Source organism: Triturus cristatus, chromosome 4_1 (genome assembly GCF_964204655.1).
Source record: "Triturus cristatus chromosome 4_1, aTriCri1.1, whole genome shotgun sequence".
In the NCBI taxonomy this organism is placed as follows: Eukaryota; Metazoa; Chordata; class Amphibia; order Caudata; family Salamandridae; genus Triturus; species Triturus cristatus.
Genome location: NC_140585.1, coordinates 666175922 through 666199444, shown reverse-complemented (window position 1 = coordinate 666199444; position 23523 = coordinate 666175922). Strand labels below are relative to the sequence as shown.

General features: G+C 44.5%; 1 protein-coding gene across 1 annotated transcript in view; it reads left to right on the top strand.

Annotated features, from left to right (window-relative positions):
• The first annotated feature begins 8568 nt into the window (after positions 1–8568).
• CNTN1 (contactin 1) overlaps positions 8569–23523 on the top strand; it is a 988997-nt gene continuing 974042 nt past the window's right edge. The window contains exon 1 of the mRNA XM_085653079.1: positions 8569–8653. The gene's annotated coding sequence lies outside the window, so the exon portion shown is untranslated. The remainder of the gene's footprint in view (positions 8654–23523) is intronic.

Below are 23523 nucleotides of genomic sequence, written 5' to 3'. Positions count from 1 at the left end.
CCACTCCGTACGTCTCGGTCGGAAGCTAACCCTGGCGTGCAATGATGCGATTTACAACCGAGCCAGTACGATGCACGCGTCGGACAGCCTGTGCGAGCCTGAGTGTCCGGCTCGAAAAAAACAAAACAGAGTCGGACTTCGGGGGTCCACGTCGGACCCCCTGACACCCGCAGCCCTACGACTCGGACACAGGGGGAGACCTATGGGTCTCCCCAACACAGTCATGTACGGTGCGGATGGCACCGACGCATACCCACTGTAGGGGGTGCACTTGTTCGAGACGTACCCATTCAGTCAATGGGAGCGCATGTATGCGTCATACAACTGGCTCCCATTGACTTCTATGGGAGTCCGACCGAACCGAGTCCGACAGCATACGTGCGCATCGTACTCGCTCGGTCGGACTGTAGGGATCCGGCTCAGTCGGAAAACACTCCGGATCCGACTCGGTCGGAGTGCTTTCCGACCCGGATCGGAATCGGCCCCATAGTGTCGCCATTCTTTGAAAGAGTCATGAATTGCAAGTAATTCCTTTTCGGCAATTGTATAATTCTGTTCAGCAGCGTTTAATTTTCTGGACATATACGCCACAGGATGTAACTGCCCTGTATTGGAGTTTCTTTGAGACAGAATGGCTCCAACTGCAACATCAGAAGCATCGGCTTCTATGATGAAACGTTTTTGAACATCTGGGTGCATCAAAATTGGATCAGCTGTAAAAGCCCTTTTTACCGCTTGAAAAGCAGAATCTGCTTCAGGAGACCAAACTTTATCTTTTTTCGTAGCAATTGTGTGATTGGCGCTACTAAGGACGAGAAATGATCAATGAAAAGTTGATAAAAATTTGCAAACCCCAAAAAACATTTTACATCTCTGATAGACTTGGGTTCTGTCCAATCTGCGACTGCTTGTATCTTTCTGTCAGTCATTGTCATTCCAGATGGTGTCAGAATTACTCCCAAAAATTGAAATGCAGCAGGCGCGTTGCATAGTCCAAATGGCATGACTAAGTACTCGAAGAGACCATAACGAGTTTTAAAGGCAGCTTTCCATTCATCTCCTTTCTGGATACGGACCAAATGGTACGCTCCCCTGAGGTCCACTTTCGTATAAATGACCGCTGTTTTTACCTGATCCGAAAGGACTGGAATCAAAGGAAGAGGGTATTTGTTTTTTATGGTAATTCTATTCAATGCCCTATAATCGATGCACATTCTTAAATCACTGTTTGCCTTTGGAATGAAAAAAAGGGGAGACGCTGCCGGAGACCGAGATGGACGTATGAAACCATTCTCCAAGTATTGGTCAAGATACTGTCGCAAATTTTGATTTTCATTTTCAGAGAGAGCATAAATACGACAGTTTGGTATACAGGAACCGGGCAATAAATCTATCTGACAATCATATGTCCAATGTGGCGGAAGAACAGCCTCCTTGGATTCACTGAATACATCTTTAAACTGTGCATACTGAACAGGCAGAACGGTTTCCTTTTCTTCTGCTGTGGCAATTTTCCCTATCATTTCTGTTTTGTCTCTTTGTGGGACAGCTAGACAATTCTTTTGACAATAACTAGATGAGAAATGCAATTCTCTGTTTTGCCAATCAATCCTAGGATTATGTAAACAAAGCCAAGGCATACCTAAGATGAAACCATATTGCGGAGCTTGGATAACATCGAATTGGACGTCTTCAGAATGTTCTTGTTTCAGAATGTCTGTACAAAACATGCAAATCTTGGAGGTCTACATATTTACCGGACCTCCAGACAATACTTTTCCATCGACTGCGTGGACTATCTCTGGTGATTCTTTTTGTTCACAAGATATGTGTAACCTTTGGGCTGTTTCCAAATCAACAAAATTACCTGTTGCTCCAGAGTCTACCAGAACCTCCTAAGAATGAACCGTGTTTTTCCGTATGAATTGCACCGCTAAACGAAAATGTGCCTTGTAATTTGTGACACAAGAATTTATTGAAGGGAAGGCAAGAGTACCCAAGAGATCCCCTTCTAAACATCTTGGGCACATTCGTTTTCCGTCGCCTTGTCTCCAATAATCGCAACAGGTTTGCTGTTTGGTTTAATTGGACAGTCTTTTACAAAATGGCCCTTTCGACCACAATATAAACACTGCCCATTCTTATGTCGAATGTCTTTTTCGTCTTTGGATAATGGTTGTCTAAGAGTTCCGATTTCCATCGGCTCTACTGTTCAGTCTGATATACTAGGTTGAACCCTGGATCTTTCCGAACACCAACTTGGTCTATCTGGCTTTTTCCTGTCGTTCTTTCTTTCGGAAAGTCTATGATCTAACCGTAGAGTTAGATTGATGAGGTCCGGACACGTGGTAGGTTGAGGATCAATTTGTGCAAGAACATCTTTCAACTCTTCTTTCAACCCTTGATAAAAGATGGCTGCTCTTTTTTCTTCTGGCCAAGAGGTTTCGGCTATTAGACGATTGAAATGTGACAAATAAGTGACCAAGTCTTTATTCCCCTGTTTGAGCTCTAATAATTCTCTGTCAGCAGACAAAGTAACTGCTCATCGGTCAAAGACTTTTGTAAACTCTTCTACAAAACGTCGCCAATTATACAATAAGGGGCTGTCTTGCCGCACCAACGGAACTGCCCAAGTGGCTGCGTCTCCAGTCAAATAAGATATCAAAAAGGCAGTTTTGGATTGAGGGTCTGGGAATGCGGAAGGTCTACATGTAAAATGTAATTCAACCTGAGTCAAGAAAATGTGCACCTTAGAAGAATCTCTAGCAAAGCGCTCAAGAGAAGCTAACGGAATTTGAGTGGGAATATTCACAGCGATGTTAGTGGAGGGCTGTGAATCTAACCTGGACGTGGGTGTGGCAGTTTGAGGAAAAGGATTTCAAGCACTCTGTTGCTGTAAGCGGTCCACTTTATCTGAAAGCATGGCTGTGGTGTTTTTAGCTTCTGCTAAATCTCTCTGCATTTGTGTAACAACTTTCATCAAATCGTCCAAGGTGGCCATTAACCAACTCGTACAGACCGGGAGGAATAAAATTTGTGGGCTCACTATTCTGTCAAAAGGGTGAGCTTCCTTCCTCAGGATCTGGACGTGATGATACAATGAACCCACCTCTCGATACCTTCAACTCTGATTCGTTATACAACAGAATATTGAAGTGATCAAGCGGGGGGAAGGGAAATTAGGAAGGGAACAGCTGGGAAGGAGATCTGGAAAGGAAATGGTTAATAGTCACCACATAATACGACTCATTAGATCTTGTGTCTTATGTTCTGTAAGGAGCCTTTGTTAGATTTGCAGTCTTCAATCATATAGTGAGAACTTGATGAACTTCTCTTGTCTCACAGTAGAAAAAACATAAGTTATCAGCATGTATGAAAATCCAAATAACGCCTTCTATAAATGTATCTGAATATTCTCACAAGATTAAAAGACTCTCATGTCTTGATTGTTTAAAGAAACGCAGAAATGTGCATATTAAACAAAAGAAACAAAATAAACTAAAGAAGCGAGGTGAATAACAATTGACATAAAAGAACACAAGTTCCACAGTCTGTCTCAAGCAGTGAAGTAACGTTTTTACTGAGTAATGCTCTGAAACCAAGTTACATGTGCAAAGCTTTTCTCTAGGGTTACGGAGTTGCGATAAAAGCTTGAGCAAATTCCGTTATGATAAGAAGAGATTTACCTTCAGAGTAAGACCTACTCTGTAAATACTAGCAACAACGGCAGGAGCCGGTGAAAACAGGCTGTTCTTCTGAAGATGACTGCTACGAGAATCGGAGCGCAGTCTTACGGGAACTGGGGCGCTGCGGGAGCCGGCGGGAACAAACAATGAAGACTGGCAGCCCCAGCGGAAGTGTTAGGCGGACAAGGGATCTCCTTACTAATCACCAGGAAGGCCCCCCAAGGACGAACACCATTACCTGGGAGGCGCCAGCGGAGACCCGCTACCCGAACAAAGATCAAGACGTCAGCACTCGGGGAGATGCCAAGAATAGTGAGCACAGAAGAAAGGGCGTGGCCGATGACATAGACGTCGTCACGCTCTTTCTGGAAGCTCCAAGCATGCTGAGGGATGTAGTGTTATGTTCCAAGAAGATTCCTCCTGCAATAATAAACACACCCAAAGCACAAAAAGACCATTTTGCAAACAGTAAACAGACAAAGCACACCTTTAGACACATCATCTACCATGGCAACAACATAGCCACCAACGAGTTATGGAAGCTGCCTCATGAGCTTTGCCACAGTGTACTTTTGCACACAGTGGCATGAAAGCACATGCTACAGGGACACGTGAGATAGATGGGGCGGGCCCTAGACTGCGCACCGCCCTAAATCTGACACTTACGTGGCTACTTCTGTGGGTGGCGCAACCAATGCTGTAGGCCCACTAGTAGCATTTGATTTACAGGCCCTGGGCAAACACAGTGCACTGTACTAGGGGCTTAGCAGTAAATCAATTAGCCAATCATGGAAAGACCAACCCATAACACATTTTACATGGAGAGCATATGCATTTTAGCACTCAATAGCAGTGGTAAAGTGCCCAGAGTCCTAAAACCAACAAAAACAGGCTCAAAAACAAGAGGCCAAAAAGCAAAAGGTCTGGGGGTGAACCCGCTGAAAAAACCATGTTGCACAAAACATTGATGTTGTCACTGAGAAATTTACCTAACTATAACATTACATTAACCTTTGGCTTTTTCAGTGACTTTCTAAGGTTTTTTAAACAAAAGAGATCTTTTCATCACACCGAACTGTAATGTTACTTTCATCTTTGATTTTTCAGTAAATGTCAACTTTTTTTTAAAGCAAATTCTCAGTCTTTCCATAATGGACCTTGCTATCTCGAATTTTCTCAGTAGCCAGCCCATGTTACTCTATGGACAGCAGGTTACTGTCAGGATATATATGTATGTACATTTATATCCACACATTTAATATAATACACTCTACTTCCTGGACTTAGGAGGACGACCTTAAGAGTGACTTACTTACATTAAGGCAGTGGTGTGGCTCTGTGACACGTGGTGTGTGCAGATTCACTCTCGAGCAGACAGGCTGCTCCTGCAGGGCTGCAATGCAGACATACTTTTACTTGGGTCACTCAGGGTGGCACAACAAAGTGCTGCAGCCCTGGTGACTCTCTTATCACCCTTGCCCTGGGCACCATTGGTACCATCGACTAGGAAAGTATAAGGAGTGATATGTGCTTGCCATTTGGGTGTACCAATTAAACAAATACAGTTTAAGGGAAAAGCACTAGAACTTTGACCTGGTTAGCATATCACAGTGCACTTCCAAATCTATAAAGACAGCATCTAAAGCAAAAAGTTTGGGGTTACCATGACAAAAGGGGCGCTTTCTAACTGTAGGTAGCTGGGCACGTCCATGTATTGTTTACCGTTGCTGCATCACCATGTACGACTGACAGCAGGGGTGTGGAAGGAAAAGCGCATGTGGCATTTTGTTGTGGAAGCACTCGATGGAGTTTCACTGAGGGCACTCAGGAAGCTGAATTGGGATGCTCAGGTCTACTCAGATGCCGTGGGGGGTTGGCAGCGGTCTGGTTTGGCAGGGGATGTGGCGAGTGAAAGAATGTACACAGGGCCTGAAGCAGGTTGCTTTTCTTTAGTTCCTTCCCCTAGTGGTGGCAATAACTTTATAGGGAAGGGGTTGACACACGAGATAGTGATGTTTAGAATTGATATCATGGCTAGGGCAGATGGTGAATCCACAGTCCACAAGAGATGCGCAGGTAGCGAAGCTGCTGGGGGTTTTTTGTATCATGGTGTCCGACTTACGATATTTTTTTTGGGCAACAGCGAGTGGTGAGGACTATGTGATATGCGGTTGTTCTCCATGTAGATTACATGGATGTTCTTTAGCGCTTTCCGCATGTTGGAGTTGTCAGGCGGTAAGAAGGGGGTAGAGGTTTGCTCTGGGAGGAAGTGAGGTAGTCAGGGGCGGGGCTTGAGGTTTGGTTATGGAAGGTGAAAACACAGCAGCAGGGGAAGGGTAGGTTGCTTTTGCTTCAGGAGTATACCGTTGACAGGTTCTACCCGGTGAAGTGGGTTACATCCCTAAGGGGGAGCACCTTGGCTGCCTTAAATCCGGGTTTCATGCACAAAGATGGGGTGGCAGTGCCGACTTTCTAGATTCTAGCGGTACTGCTCAAGGCACTTACTCATTTGGGAGTTGAGGCAAAAGGCTATGGAACTCATTCCTGCAAGATAGGAATTGTCACAGAAGCGGGTAGAAGGGGATGGAGTTGTGAGAATATCACGGGCTGGGAGGGTGGTCTTCAGAATGCTTCCTGCGGTATGTTCAGGGAGGAGACGGGGATTGTTGAGCCATTTCCATATTCTCACTTGCTTTTGTTGTGTTTCAGGTTCAGTTCCCGGCCCGGAGGCCGCGGTTTTATCTATTTGGATTGTGGAGCACTCAGTCATAAAACAGGCTAAAGGGCAAGCGTGCCTGTGGAGTCATGAAGTGAACATGGGGCTTGATTCCATCCTGTTCAGGGTGCGTTGGCACGGCAGTGGAGGAATGCGGTGAATAGAATTGTTGCCCTGCCTCAAAAGCTTTTGGTAGGAGGGAAGTGTCCGGACGTACTCGGGTTACATGTTAGGGAGAACAATTTGGTAGTGGAGTAGGGTTAGTTTTGATGAGGACAATGACAGAGGACTAAAAGGAGATGAAGTGTAAGTGGGCTGGGTGGAAAGCTGTTTGGACAGAGTTTATTTCACACAGAGATTGGCAAGAGAATGGCAGCAATAGATAAAGCCAGTAGGAAAATTAACATGAAAATGAGTGTGTTTTGTAATGATTTTGGTTTGGTAGGATCGAGCATGCCGACCTGTAGTGAGATCATGTTGAGTTTTTCAGGGGAGATTGAGTTCACTTGTCTCAGATTGGTTTGGAGTTATATTTGTTGCAGCTTAGTGAGGTTTTCTTTTCATTCAACAAAAACCTTTGAGTGGCAAGGGTGGAAAAAAGCCTGGCTAGGGTATTTTTCTAGTGTCAGTTGGTCGAGAAGTTGCAATGACTTTTAGCTAATTTTATTGTTTTTGACAGCGGTGAGCCGGGCCTACATAAGGCAGGACGTTTAAGGTTCATTAGGATGTTAAGCTAGTTAGAGGTTAATAGTTGCAGTAAACTGTATGGTGAGGTTAAAGGCCTCAATTGCTGAAGATCAGCCTAGGAAGAGGTACAGACATGCAGGTTTAAGTTTTGTGGGGGGCTGGGCATTTAGGAATGGGGAGTAGTTTAACATAGGTGAGCATATCTGTATAGCGAGTTTTTCGTTTTGTAAGGCGATAGGTCCAGGGATTATAAATGATGTGCACCTGTTTTAATAAAGCAGCCTTTTTCACACACAGGTTTGTGCTGTGCCCCTAATACATGACCTCTTTTTGTCAGCCCATAATAGGGCTTAATTTGAGGCCAGAAAAAAAACTTCTCAGATAGGCCACACTATAGTTCAAAGCTCTTCCAACCAAACATTATCCACATGCAGAGTGCTACCCGCAGGTTAACGTACTTTAACACATTGTCAGGGGCACGAAGAACAATGTAAACTCAAATGCAGTATAATGCAACAAAGTCAGTCATTGTTTTTTAGACAACAGCACTTGAGATCTGTGAGCTCATACTTAAAATGTTAAAAGTGAAACTATAAATTCAAGACCTCAAAGTGCTGTTGGCCAAAAAGCCTAGAGTGGCTAAAGGTGACACATAAGACATGGGGTCACCAGAAACGTTTTCACATCATAGGAATGCATATCGATCTTCTGAGTTATTCCTATTTGCATCGCTATCAACTGTGCCCATTCTATCACTGGGGTGTCTTTCAGCCTGTCCTGGATTTGCAGTCAACAACACTGAGCATGGGACGTACAATGTCTCTTCTTGCTCCTATAGGTGTGGGCCTACTTGTCCCAGCATGTTTAGTGGTGTTGGTTGAGTAGATGACTGGCTGTAAGTCACATGGCATAGGACCAGTTACTGGATGGCTATGTGTTTATAGAGCCTGCTCAGTCTCAGTTTGCATTGTACTGAACAGTGAGCATAATGTGTTTTGTAGTGCTCTTTCAGTATGTCGGGTTGGTAAAACGTTATCTGTCAAGATTCGTTTTACGGTGTGTTGGGCCATAATTTGTCTCTCTGCTGGAATCTGCTGCAGCTCTCGCCCGTCCATCCACTGGCAGGACGCGCTTTGCGTATGCATAATTCTAATACTGAAGGGATCGTGGAGCAGCAGACTGCGGGCTCCCTGCTGTGAGGAGCGAGAGAGACGTTCATCCTCTACTGCTCCTCGCGCCACCCCCCGATCCCAGAGGTGCGAGGCAGCGGCTGTGCCTCACCAGGGCTCCCGCGTCTCCCTCCCCAGTTACACTGCGGTTCCCAGGACGCAGAAGCCTCTCGGTTGTCGACTCTAGGTCTCAGTGGCGAGTGACGTCACCATCCGCCAACAAGAACCCACAGCCCCCTCAAGCCAGCAGTCTTCGACGAGGCCCAATCAGAGCCCCGTGAAGGCAGGAGGCGGGAGCCCAGACGGGTGGGTGGGTTGCGCGGTGCGAGGGGTTTCTGGCAGGTGCTACCCGGCAGCGGAGGCAGCCTTTCCCGGCGACAGCCCGGCACCTGCAGGTAGGACGCCTCCTAGGCACCCACTACACCTGTCGTGGGGATATTGTAAGGGCGGGAATGTGGTGCAGTGTGGATGTTGTGGCGGAGGATGGGGATCCAATGACGGTGTGACTGATCCATTGAGGGTCAGATGAGTGGCAGCAGGGATGCTGCGCTGGGTGCAGAGCCGGCGGTGCAGCCACAGTGCGGCTCCTGCAAGCGGAGATCAGAGCCGCTGACGTTAAGCCCCTTTTATCTGTAAGCAGCAGCAAGGCTGTGCCGCGCATAGTAATTCCAGATCTGCTGCTGCGTTGCGGTTGCTGTGCCTGCCTCTTAAAAGAAAAGGGGCTGAAATCGTCGGTGTCGCCAGGTGCACGGAGGTGATCAGGCTGACATCTAGGATGATGGAGCGCCCTACGCTCCACGAAGGTCTAGTGTAATAGTGACTTCCGACCGCCTCCGTTCGGAAACAGACCGGGGAAATACCTCTAGGATGTGTGGGTGCTATCTGCCGCCCCCATCTTCTCTCCTCCCATCGCTGTGCAGAGCACATGGGGTGGGGGTGGGGGGGGGGCGTTGATAGCGAAAGAGACAGCTCGCACCCACACACACAAGAGGTATCACCGCTCTGCTGCTGCAGGCATCTCTGCAATGTGACAGCGACGCACGCGGATCCCTGACACGCGCAGTGCACAGGAGCCGCCAGATCGATGATATTTTCCGAGCAATTGCACCGATTCTGCTTACCAGCGGGTGGTGCAGCAGGCTCCAAAAGCAGCTACTGTGGCTGCAAGGCGCCGTGATCAGGTTTTTTTCACCTGCTATAGTAGCCAAGCCCCGCCCTTCTACACTGAATGTGACTCCCTTGGGGTGATGTAAATTTGAGGATTAGCATTCTCTGAGCTGCATGTACTCGCCGCAGCCGTCCCTCGAAGCTGTCTGTGTCCTCTCACTTTCCAAATATTTCCCAGAATCGCTTTAAATAAGGGGCCCGCACCCGAACAACGCAGGGCCAGCCTCCCCACACAGCAGCAAGGGGGTGTCTGCAATTACCCCCATAGAGTTGCATAAGTCTTCCAGGGAGTGAAAGGGCCTGACACTCAAAACAGAGGATGAGTCTTTCGCATAACAGAGGGGCAGTCTCCTCGAGGGCACAGGCCTCCCTCAGAGCACAGAGGCAGCTGCATTCATGGAGTGTGCCACTCTTTCACGAAGTACAAGTTCATCCCACCTCCATAGAGGATAACCACCCCCGCGGGACCGATGGCACAATACATCGAAAAACCAGTCCCCTATAAGGCGGAGGGACAGCACCCCAACGTGATTGCATGCCATCCTCCCAAGACTTGAGGGCAAGCTCCCACGGAACAGATTGCCCCCCCTCTAGAAAGCACCGGCCTTTGGGGGATCAGAGGCAGAGCCTTCTATGGGCTGGATTGGCAGACCCCCGAGGATTACGCTCTCTGCACCACAGAAGAATAGCAACCTCCCGGGGAGCGGAGCGTCCCCCCCTCCCAGACCTCTCCGGCCACTCTTCCACATGATAGCCATCCTTCGGGAGAGCTGAGGACAAGACTCTGACAGGCGCTGCCAGCCTCCCGTGGGGGGCACAGAGCAAGTTACCAATAGAGCTACCCCAGAGCCAGGGGCAGCTCCAACATACCCCCCCCCCCCACGTCCCCAACAGAGCACCGTCCTTCCAGACAGCAGTGCCAGTCTCCCACCGACATGGTGAGCGTATATCCCACGGAAAAGAGCGGGGACGGGGGCATGGGTGTGGGGGAGGTCACCCCGCCAGCAGACATTAAGAGGAGGCCTCCGGTGTCGCCGGCGGCAGCATCACCTCGTCCACGGCGGCAGACATGGACCAACCCCCCTCCTCACAGCAGGACCTGCCTCCCAATAGCGCTGCTGCAGAAAGCCGGCCCTCTCCTTTCACGCGCGCAGGTGCTCTGCGGATGCTGCGGCGCGAGCCCGGGGCCTGCAGTCATGAGCTCGATGTCCGCCTCCCTGGCAGGATCACATTACATCATATGCCTGGCATGGCGGCAGAGACGGACCCCACGGGCGCTTTCCAGTCCTGCGGGCCGATTGCGGAATATTTCACGCTATAGTCCAAAGCCAGTCAGCGCCCTATCAGTTTCTTTACCGCTGTACACACATGCACTATGTTGCCGTCTTGCGCCTGTTCCCATAAATGAGGTTCATATAAAAAAAAAATGTTGGCACATCCCAGTGCGGCTAACAACATGAGATTGTAGCAAGTGTGAATGTCTGTGTCTTCTGTGTGCAATTTTCCTTGGTATACTCCGGCAGGAAAAGGTGTGGGGGAGGGGTTGAGAATTATCAAGGGATGTTTCGCTCGGTAGGGCTTGTTTTACACCGAGTACTCCCCCAGTTGCAGCCATCCATCTCAAGATCCCAGCCCGGCGGGGCACAGTAGCGCTCGGCGGTGAACTGTACCGTTTGGGTGTGTTTCTCGGTGCATGTTAATGAGCCGCGATGCCTCAAACATTACCGTGCATCAGTCCGCCGGAGGCTGCAGTTACACTGTTGTCAGATTGGGCAATCCTGGCAGCGCTGCCAACATCTTTCCTCTGTGAGACATGGCTGGCAGGTTTGGCAGGCCGCACCCTCTGTTGCGTGCGGATGGCCACCTTTTTTGTTACATTTCGGAACTTTGTGGGAGGAATATTTCCCAGCGGTGACTTGAACCCGAACTGATTTTCGTTTTCTGTGTACTAATGTACCAAGCAAGGATTATATCGAGTTTGCCATTCCTAACACTCTGTAGATTGCGTTTAATGACGCCTGCAGAAGACCCTCACTCTTTAATTATTTTGCAAAGCAGTAAGGGCCAGATGTACTGAGATAGTGTTTGCAAAAATTGGTCACAATTTGCGCTCCATTTTGCGAACCCTATGATATTTTGCAAACCGAACTATACTAATAGATCTGTTCACAAAAAGCTGAATCTTAGTGAGTAACACATCGTCTGGCTTCATGAATATTAAAGAGGCAGGTCGCAAATTGTTACTCACTACAATTCGTTGCCATCACAGGCACAGAGATGGCTATCGTCACAGAGATGTGGTCTCATAGGGTCAGCAACCACCATGTCCGTGACAGTGGCGTAACATAGGCCCCTGCAGCCTCCGCAGTGTGGAGGGCACCCTCAGCACAGTACGTTGGCCTGAGAGCTCTTGATTAAATCCAGATGGGGGCCCTTCCCTGTTGTTTGCAGGGCTCCCCCCTCAACTTTCATTACACGACTAGTTAATGACTGCTTTTAAATAAAGCAATCATGTTTTTTAAATGCAGTCCATTTTTCTTAAAGTAAAACAGGATGATTTAAAATAAAAAAAAAGTTTCACAAACTTTTTGGCGTAAGCAGTAGTTTCATAGATCCACTGTCTAGCCCCAAAACTAATTTTTGTCAACACTCAAAAAGGGGAAAAGGTTCCTAGGGGACCCCGTTAATTTTGAGAGTAGATTACCACTATCTTTGTGTAGTCGGTAAAATGTCAATGTTTTGCAACCAAATTTTGAATTGCAAAATATGAATTCTACCCATTGAGAATTGAAATTTAGAAAGGCTGCCCTAAAGGCCCCTTTCAATTAGTGATCCGGTATTACTTGCCAACCAAAATTCACATTGCACACCACGTTTCAGATGCAAATTGCGATTCAGTAACGTGTTACCAAATCGCTGTTTGGATTTGAGACATACCAAAAAGCTATCTTGCAGTCACAAAGACTCAGATTTTGTGACTCTCAGCCTTTCCAACTGTGAATGCTTACTACATCTGGCTCTAAGGTTTTGCAACACGTGAGAACATAGTGAAACACATAAAGCATTATTGTATTGTACAGTTATCTAACTATTTGTATGGAGTAGTAGGTGCACACAACAAACTGAATCCCGTCTGCCTTAGGATGCCTTTTGTATTTACTGTATTGATTGGTACTGAGATTGCGTAAACCTACCTGGAAAACACCGGAGCACTGCATCAGCAACTGGGAATCATTCAGGATTTCGTACTTTTAGAATATAAGGGGGATGAATAGACTATCCTGAGTATAAAAGGAGAAACCTAGGGGCTTCGGGAGTCTTACAGAGAAGTTAGAAATGTTGTTTGCCCCCCAACAATGAATAGCAAATCACAACCGTTACATTAATTTTAAAACAAAATTGTGTCCTCTTTCCAAAAAAGAAAATAAACGCAAAGATGGTGTATTCTCGTCTCACAACTGTTCAAATGTTTTAAGTGTGTTCCGCTTTGCTAGTAGATGAAGTTAAGTGCACTGAGTGACTGTTGTAGCCCTCTGTGTGCATCTTGATGTGCATGGTTTGCATCCAGAAGGAGCCAATTCAACCTTTTATCCTTCAGAAATCAATAAAAAGGGCGCGGTTGAAATGAACAATAATAACGTCTCATTTGAGAACCAAAAGACTATTAAAGGTTCGATAAGTCTTATAAGAGTGGTTAAAAATAATTTCAGACAAAACTTTAACATCAAATCTTTAAACCCCATTCCAGTTTCAATTTGCCAGATTGAACAAAAAGAAATCCAAGTACATTAGGTATGCACTCCAAATGCTCAAACCAGAATTCAGTTCCTCACAACATAATTTTTAATGTTAAATTGGGAATGTGTCCGCCTCCAAATCATATGGCCTCAACATCTGAAGTATTATAATAGTCAGGCGCGCAACACCCATTGGACTCAAAGGGCTTCAGCCCCCCCCCCCCCCGTCGTGTGTGGCAGCCCGGGATGAGACACCTTCCCGGGCAAAAAAGCAGCCGCACCCGAGCACTTTACAGGTCTTTAAAAGACCATTTGCATGTTAATGAGGCCTTGCTGTTGTTTCACCCCTTCTAAGAGCCCCTGCAGCTCCTCTCTGCCTATTGCTTAAAGTTAAGCCCCCCCCGAAATTTTTGCTCAGCCCCCCCCGAAATTTGACTCTAGTTGCGCCTCTGATAATAGTGGTGTTTGTTAAGCAGTTGCTGATGGCTTGGTACCTCAATCCATTATTTTTGCTTCTTGCTGCCCACTCACTTCTCTCAGTCTCTATTTTTTGTCTCTTGCTTTTCCTCTCTTTCACACACACGTATGAGTTGCAAATCTCATGTATTATGTCCACTTTCCCGCTGATGAGGCTAGTCTCAGCTCTGGCTTTTTACTCTATTACTAATATCTGCATGTCGATCCCAATGGCTGTTGGGTTCTATTCACTAAATACCAGTTGTATTATCTATTCATTCATGCCAAAGATATTAGTGATAAAAGTAAAAGGGACTAGTGTATTCTATGTGGATTAATATGTTTTTATTTGGAGTATCACAAGAGGTATACAGGTTTAATGCTTGTCATGGGGAGATCAGCGTTCACATCATGCTAGTGGTGTATTTGCTGTTTTAAAGACTAATTTTAGAACATATTTCTATTAAGATATTTAACATAACAGATTATAGATATGTCACTGTGTTTTTTAACTGATATAAGACATCATTATACCATTGGTTCTAATGATTTTCTGCATGACACCTTTATACAGGGAAATGTAAGGCTGGGGTAACAAAAAAAAACTATGAGGTAAATACAGTCAATACCATCCAACATCTGACCAGCAATTATGAATGTGTAAGTGGGCAAATTAAATCTAAAATGGGATGTTGTCAGCAATGCAGTGAAGAGGTTATTAATTTGGGAGGGTGCACTTACTTTGGCTACGTCAAAACATTGTTCTGAGAGAATGTCTGCTCAATCATTGGTATCTATGGCACAAGCAGCAAGCAACCGCAGAGAAGTGCATGCCAGGTTTGAACAGCACCAAGTTTTAAAGTAAAGATCGCAACACATTAAAGTTTACGAACTAATTTAGAAAAATAGAGAAAAATTTAATGTGCAAAAAATACACAGAGGTATTAAGTTTTGAAGTTTCAAGGAAGAGAGCCCCTAGAAAAAGTCAAGCACTAGAGACCAATAACAGTTCACAGTGTCCCGAGACCTAGGCACATTTTCAGGTCAACAGGTTCTCAAAGATTTAACCTTCAGATTTAAGTCTAGATTTATATTCTGGCGGACAGACTATTCTTACTTAGCCTGGCGTAGAAATTTATATCCACCAGGCCAAGACTACTCGGCCTGCCAGATTTATAAATGACCGCCTTGCTGGTGGTCATTTATAAAGGCATTGGCAGGAACCACCGTCACTGCAGCTCCTGTCAATGAATTTTACTGTTTGCTATGGGGTGGCATTGGAAGGTCACAGCCCTATGGCAAACAGATTTTAGAATCAAAATCCCAAAGTCAGATATAGTTTTTGAAAATAAAAAACAGTAATACTTCCCTCGCCATGGTAGGCTTCTCTTATGGCAGGGGGATCTTTATAATGTTGTTACTGTTCCTTACTGCTAGGTTTTACCTGGCCGCAAAGAACTGTAAAAAATGACTGCATGTCCGCCCATCTAAATTGGGCGGTCGAACATGAAGCCATTTCTCCAATGGCCCTGAGTCCCCTGGGCTGTCGGATAGGATTCATCGAGGTGGAGACAGAGTAGTCTTTGCTGTAATTAACCGTGAGGTCCACCCACATGTAAATGCAGCGAGCGTACCACTGTATTGGCTGGCAGGGAACTCGGTAGCCATGGTGACGGAGAACCCTCTCCGCCATTATATAAATCAGGCCTCTAGTCTCCAACAGCTGGCAAAGCTTCTTCTTGTTATCCCAAAGCTCCTTACTCCTCAGGGCAGACTCCTAGGACTCAGATCTCTCTCCAGCAAGGTTTCTGCATGATCGAATCCTCTTTAATCAGTTGAACCCTCTTAGAGTCAGGCGTCCTTCTACCTGTTGTGTCCCTAAAGCAGAAGAACACCATTTGAGTCCTTCTGTGAGTCATCTCCTTCTCCTCAGGATCAGGAGTCATAAGTCAGGGATCTTCTTCCAATAGGGCCTTCTTCTTCAGATGGCGTATTCTGGGGTCCAGGAATAGTCTGAGCAGGTCTAAAGAGGTAGTGATAAAACTACCCTTCCTTCTTCCAACTGTTCCTGTCCCTTCCAAAATAACTAATCTGGTAGAGTTTAAAATTCCAGGACAAAACTGCTAAGTGGTCAGTAGTTGGCAGTCATTGGCCTTTCCTTGGTCCAGAGGCAAGCCATTGTCCTCTGAGTCAGAGATATGAATTTTCCCAATCAAGGATGTTGATTGCAAATCTGGAGATGTGATGAGTGGCAGAACTTTTTTAAAGATAATTCTAGCTCGGGCAGCCTAAAGTATATTATTAACATAGTTAAATTAATGCATAAGTAATCAAAAACCTGATTTACCCATTAAGCCAGATTTTAAAATCTAAGCAGGGAAGAACTTTGGAGCAATTTTCTAGTCCTTTTCTAAGCAGAGATGGTAATTAAAGATTTTAATCCCACCTAGGCACATTAGGAAAGATCAAGCTAGGTCTATAAAGTGAAATAGCTTTTGGTGTTTATCTCACGCTGTGGGTAAACTAGCCCCAATATGTACAGTGTCCTATTTTTATATATTAACACCCTGGCATGTGGCCTTACAAGGCACACTTTTAGGGATTACTTATGAATATATAAAAAATTGTCAATTTATAAATGGCAAAGGCATTGTTCCCTGCCATGGATCAATGCAGTGCATTTAAAATGCAAATCAGCCAGACTACAATGGTGCTCCTGGCAGACTTATATTGGTTTCATATATGTAAGTGTTGTAAATAAACACTGCTATCCATATACAATGTTTAACTTTCTATGCCATAAGTGCATTTACAATGGACTTATAGGGAGGTTAATTAGGTAAAGTCAGGTGTTCCAACATAAAGCACACAATTTATAAGGGGAGTACAGTCAGGTCTCTACTGTTTAATAGTGGTAAAGAGCACATATCCTAAAGTCAGCAAAAATAGGGTCCCACAAAAGATGAAACCTCTTGGGGGACCATGCAAGAAATTTGCTTCCGATGTAGTCTGAGAAGAACCTGCAATGTTCTTACACTAGAAGCACTTTTTCTATGTAACAGCCAAACAACCACTTACAAAATTGTCATGTTACGTCATTTTATAGAACACACTATTCCCCAGGAAGGTATCCTGGTACTGAGTAGGTGTGAGCCTAGCGTAGGGCCTATGGGACTACTTTTCACTGCTAGGCCTTTAGGAGCAATCTAGGGTAAGGTTCGACCCCCAGATTTGGTTTTCTGTATGCATGGAAGGTGTGAAAGTAAGAGTCCGGATGAAAGCTTGTGAAAGCAGTACATTTGTTGAGGTTTACTGGGCCAGTCATATATAGTGCTTTGAAAGTGGAGGTGAGGAGTTTGAGTTCTGCCAGTTTTACGTATGGGGAGCCAGTGGAGCTCTTTCAGTTGTGGTGTGATATGAAGTGCCATTGGAGGTTTAGAGGGATTCTGTCCACCAAGTAATGAATGGTCTGCAGCCTTTTGGTGAGTTTTTTGCTGATCATGGGATAGAGGGTGTTCCTGTATTCCAGCTTGCTTGTGACCAGGGCACAGGTGACGGTTTTCCGAGTGCTGATTGGGAGCCATTTGAAAATCCTCCTCAGTATCTTCAGAGTATGGAAGTATGAGGTGGAGACGGCGTTGGCTTGAACGGTCATGTCAAGGTTGTTGTCTTTGACAATCCCGAGATTGTTGGCATTCTCATTCCTAACTCTGTTTATCATCATGTGAAGCACCAAGGTGAGGTGGTCTGCCTGAAGATCATGGTTTCAGTCTTGTTGGTGTCCAGCTTTAGACAGCTTGTCTTCATCCAGTGGGTGAGTTCAGATATGCAGGCATTAGACTTGATTTGGGTACTGGGTGTCTTATCTGTGAGGGAGGGAATAAGTTGCATATTGTTAACATTGGAGAGGATGTTGATGTGTGGGAGTGGATAATGGTGGCTAGAGGGATTACGTATGAATTAAAGAGGGTCGGGCTCAGGGTGGATCCTTGCAGAACTCATCAGATGAGGTTACAAGCGTCCGAGGTGTATGGTGCAAGCCTGTCTGACTGACTCTTTCCAGTCAGGAAGTAACAGATCTATTGAAATGCGTGTCCTTGGATTCCGATGTCATGAAGGCATTGGAAGAGGATGAGGTGAGAAACTGTCCAATGCTATGGAGAGGTCCAGGAGTATGAAGACCAATTATTAATTGTTTAAATGTTTTTGACAAAGCTGTGCTCAGATCAGTAAAGAAACGTACACTAGCTGTCATGCAACATAGGAGTGGGCGATTGCATGAACAATTGTCCTGTATCCCTTGATTCAAATGCCACCTGTTTCATGATTTACTGTAATAACATACATTTTGTATCTAGACCATTTTCATACATGGGGATGCAGAAGAAAGGACTCAAAAACATCTCCCTATGCCAGGGCCACTGGAATTATGCAATTGTGCGGCTACAATGTTTTTTGCATAGTTATGAATTTACTGCATTTGCCACATAATCCATCATCTACCGCATAATCTGCAGATTTTACCCCAGAAAAGTTTGTTTCTAGCTCAAACGGTTCAAAAGTTGCTATAAACGCAGCAACACGTGTTGCCAGGCAGTGGAAGGCTGTGCACATAGTATGGCTGGTTACCTTTCTGTCGCTTATTGCTATATTTAGGTGTTAAAGTTGTACTAATGCCCAGACAGTGTTGACAATTCTAAAAATGTGATAATAATGAAGTAATACTATCAAAAACGGTGCCACATTACGACACATAATTTGTTTTTTTTTGCTGCCTAATTTAGTCAACCCTACTGCAAAATTTGACCCTCCCCTTCCGCATAATTCCAGTGGCCTTCTCTATGACTACCTGGAACACATCACCCTGTGCTTCTCAACATCGTCATTATTCTGTGCTTCTCATGTACAACCATCTTCCCCTCCTGCACATCACCCTGTTCCCACTGTCACTATGTAAATGTAGGACTGTTGGACTGCATGCACGGACGTCTATATGTTGGTTTGTCTGCATGGTGTCTGTATTTCTGTCTATCTTCATGAATTCAATCATGGATGACTGTCTATGTGAGTGACTCAACTGTATGTCAGTTGTTTTGTCTGAATTTGTGCCTGTAGGTTTTGTTTTTTTCCGAGTGTATGTACGGGGCACCTACGTAAGCACACATGATGCAAACTTAATCTATTGACCTTTTAAAAATGTTTGAGTTTTGAGACTGTTTTGACTTGCGTCCAAGGCTAGTATATAATTTGTAACATTTCTGTAATGATCTTCCCAATATATATTTTACATTTTCCAACTAATGGTATGTCAGGAAGCTTTGTTTCAGAACAAAGTAGCCAATAAACTGCTCTCTCTCTGTTGTTTGAACACTCCTGACATTTATACATATCTCTATTAAATCTGCCATTTCTGTTCCAGATCATACAATTTACGTGTTACATTCTTTCCATATATAGTTTCTGGTGTAGGCTATGAACAGCACTGCTACATTTTCTTTGGACTGCTTTCAGGTGCTTCATGGCAATCAGAACTGTACTAAGTAGTGCAAGTATGGATCTTTAATTTATTTGCCAATTGTTAACACTGCATCATATTAGTAGGACAAGTAAACCTCTGCACATGGACAGTACCCTCCAACTTCCCAACAAAGTTACCATTGCCTTGTTCCACTGTTGGGAAACTGTGACATAATTAGTCAGAGGCATTTAACACTTTAAGACAAATATATGAGATTCTGCAGAAACAATTTCACATTTCTGCTGGTAATAAAAGTAAAATCTGTGGCAAAAACGAGAACGTTTTGAAAACATCGATGAAAATGTATAATATTTGTTTCAGTTTCGTGTCGAAAATAATTTTAAAAAGTTTATCAAACGGTTCTCACAGTATTTGTTTTCAACATTATAGAATTTTTAGAAAACAAGCTAATTAAAATATATAAGACCTCTGCTGCTACATAACACCACTTCTGAGTAAAGTTCTAGAACCAGATGTATGAAGGAGCAGAATAGTGCAGTTTAGGCTTGGCCAAAAGGCTTTTTGTTATGTATAAACACAACATAAACACAAACTGAGATTCTGTAACCCTTTACCGAATCAAAATTTCGGGTTGTGACCAAATTAATCTTTGAAGGGAGCATGTTTAGGCCGTCCCTTTCAAAAACTGATTCGGAAAAGGATGGAATAATGTTTTGCAACTGATATAGAGTCTCAAAACATTAATATCTTAATGATCACAAAAATGTAGTGCTAACCCATTTCCAAACATGTAGGGGTACCCAAAGAAACCCTTTGTGAATGTGGAAAAACATTTTTGAGACTATGCAATGGTCCATGGACTACTGCCTATGCTTAAAAAATGTTACTTAAACTTTTAATTAAAAAAAAACTCATCCGGTTTTCTTTTAAGGAAAATAGGTTGCATTTAAAAACGATTTAAAACCAATCACAGACATGGAAGTCCGCTGATGTCAGCAGGTCACCATCCCGGTGATGGCTGAAATTCAGAATGGGTCTCATTTTGTGTCTTCCCTAATGAATACCAATGAGGTAGTCCAATTTGCAGCAAACTACGCATCTGGTTTTTGCAAAGCGCCCTATTAGTACAAAGACCAGTTTGCAAAAACAGCATGGATTCAGTAAAATTTGGTGCATAATTTATAAACACTTTTACCAAATCTATTCATGGTAGATCTGGTCCCTAGGTTTGTACTATTTGGTTACATTCTGTTCAGTAGTTGTTTCTCTTGTTATGAGCAAACTTTTCTTTCGGTGGAAAACGCTACTGTTGTCCTCCCCATAGGACCTCCGCAAATGTATCTGCATAAAACACGACATGTCTCAACTGAGCTGGACAGACCAATTGTCATGTCACTACTCATATAGAAGGATAAAGGGACTGTATATGGACTCCTAGGCATCTTTACATGTGAACTGGACGTTGGCTTTAATCATTTCTAAAAAAAAAACCCTACTGCAACCTAAATGGAATTTAATTCCCCTGGACTAGTAAAGTTCGGCTGAAGAAAGAGGGAAACACACATTCCTAGGCTTGTCCCATGGGTTATTCCTAATATGGTTTATGCAAATTGTTCGTGTGGTATGGATTGTTTCAATATCATTTAGCTAATGTGGGAATGGGAATGCCGCAAAAATATATGCACCCACATTTTTCCAGTTGAAAATTCATGCATGAGATATGTGGGGAATGACTCACGTAGACTGAGAGTGGTAGAGTCGTCTGCCTTTCCATTAATGAATGAGTTTTTTTAATTCTCTTGTTATAATAATGTATATAACTAGCACCCACTGTGAAAAATCATTAGTCACAATCGTTTTTAAAAGTAAATCCAGTTTCCTTCTAGTGCACCTCATGTTTACTCAAATCATCATGTTAGGCTTCACAACTTTTGAATTTGTATAAGCAAAAGTATGTGCACAAAAAAAATGTTGATTCCATTGAAATTTAGCTCGACTCTGTCTTCTGATTTTATGTTCCCTAGTTGTTTGTACGCTCTAAATTTATAATCATACACATGTGTGTAGTTTAAAAGCTGGACTATAATTTAACGGAATAAAGTAAATACAATGACCAGCAATTCAATCCATTATTATCATTATTAGTATCTGAGTCTGTAGTGTCTAAAAAGTTGTGCTGGCAAGCAGATCTTGTATACACCATCTAGTTGTTGAGGATTCTTTTAATGAATGTATAGATAAAGACAGCCTCCACAAACGTGTGTATTGGTGTTTGTGGAAGTAGTAAGTAAATATTTACTTACATTTTCCAATAGGAATCAGAACACATTTTAAAGATCATTTATTGATTTATAAGTGAATTTTAGTTAAAACCCCCTCAACTTATGGCACAGACTGCAATAGAATGAATCTCTACTATGGTACCTTGATGCTGCGGTAATTGCCCTTGAATTTTAAACTATACATTGTCCTCATAGTGGAAGTAAATTGTATGCAATACAAATGCATGGATTGCATTGGGGAAAGGGGAAAGCCACCTATTTTCTATGTTAGACTCTCATCCCGCGTGCCCCTAACCCTCAGCAGCATGTACGCAGCTGTGAAAATGGAGTAATGCCCTTTCTCTGAGAGTGGTATCTGTTCTTTGTGCAAACACGGTAATAAGTAGAGGCAGTCTGGGAGCACAGAACAGGATAAGCTGCCTTTGCTGTGCATCAGCGACAAATAATGCACCAACGTCTGCCACACCGGACCGCGGGACTGGCGCTTTCACTGGCTCAAGCCACTTAGGTGGGGAAAGCGGTGCAAACTTAGGGCATAGATGGCAGCGCACTGGATGTGCCCTCCTCCCGCCCTCCATAGGTGGAGGGAACATAGAGTGGGGGAAGACCATGATTGCTGGATTCTTCTCGGCATTCGGAATGGCAGGAGGTGGGCGAAGCTCAGATGTTTTCTTCAGGCACCCCAGACATAGGTGCGACCTCTGGTACTTGGTCCAGTGGCTCACAATACATATTTTCCTGTCATAAATATGAGTAATCCTCCATCTCTTCCTGCTTTTCTGCCCAGCTCTAGAACCAGCGTTCTACAGACAGCTAAGGAAGACATGATCCAGACTATAATGCCAGGCATTCAAAGTGTCTCATTATTGAATTAGTTGTTGAATGCTATATTGTACAGTAAAAAGGCTGAAAAGACTGAGATTTGTGTATAACAAAAGGCATATTCAGATCAAAATCCTGATCAGTGTAGCAATCCAGTCCCAAGGAAAGCTTGGAGCTGCAGCCCAAATATGGGAAGTAAGGCTGCATTTGTATGCACTGAGCAAGACACTGGGTATGGCAAGCAGCCCAAACACCAATAACCATTGCAGGAGCAGGCAGTACTTACACACACTCACATCTGATAAATATCGAAAATCAGTAAATACGCAAGCTGATGCTAATAGCCTGAGTAAAGAGATTAAAATCCAGAATCATCAGAATCAACAAAGTAATGTTCCGCACAGCAATTTAAAATTTGCTCACCAAGGTCACAGCACACTTACAAATAATACAAGCCAGAAAAATAGAATTAGGACATTGCCTGGCAGCATAAGAGCACAAATTAATGGAGCAATACATTTCCTTGTCTGACATATCTTCAGAATCTCCTGAGAAAAACAATTCTAATGACCCAGGTAATAACCCAATACTTGAAACAATTTACCAAGAGATTATGGCTCACAGGGAAGAGCTGCATTGTGATAGCCAAAAGACCAGGACGTTAGAGGGGAAGTCCACAATATTTCTAAGACACGTGTAAATATTGCAGAGAGGATACCAGCGGTGGTAGCGCGAACCATGGGTCTGGAATCCAACATCATTCAAGCTAAGGATCGGATAATGGGATATGAAAGACAGAAAGTGGTAATACAATGGAAGTTAGAGGAACTTTGAAATGAGGCAGCACCGGGACAATATTAAAGTGTTGGGTATAGAAGAAGGAGTGAAGGCAGCAATATTAGAGCTTTCATTATACAACTGTTCAAAACTGTGTTTCAGGGGGGCGTGGTCTGGCCACGCAGGAAGATGGCCGCCTGACGAGTGAGCTCCGTCGCGGGATGGACCCTTAACAGAAAAATTCCTACCTCACGTCTGCTTTGGAGTCCTCTTCTTGTGCCCTGCGACAGCCGGAGAGTGGTGGGCACGACTTGGGTGTGCTTCCGGCGATGTGATGGCGAAGTCTCCCCGGTGTTTGCTGCTCGGATGACGGAGTGGTGTGGAGCTGCGCGTCCGGCGGGGCTCGCCTGACGTATTTACACAGGCTGCTTCTCCTTCCTCCTTAAGCCGCGCCTATGCCACGAAGACCGCCTGCCCCCATGAGGCCGCGCCTTTGCTGCTACTGAAGAGCGCTCGTCTCCTCATGAGGCCGCGCCTTCGCTGCT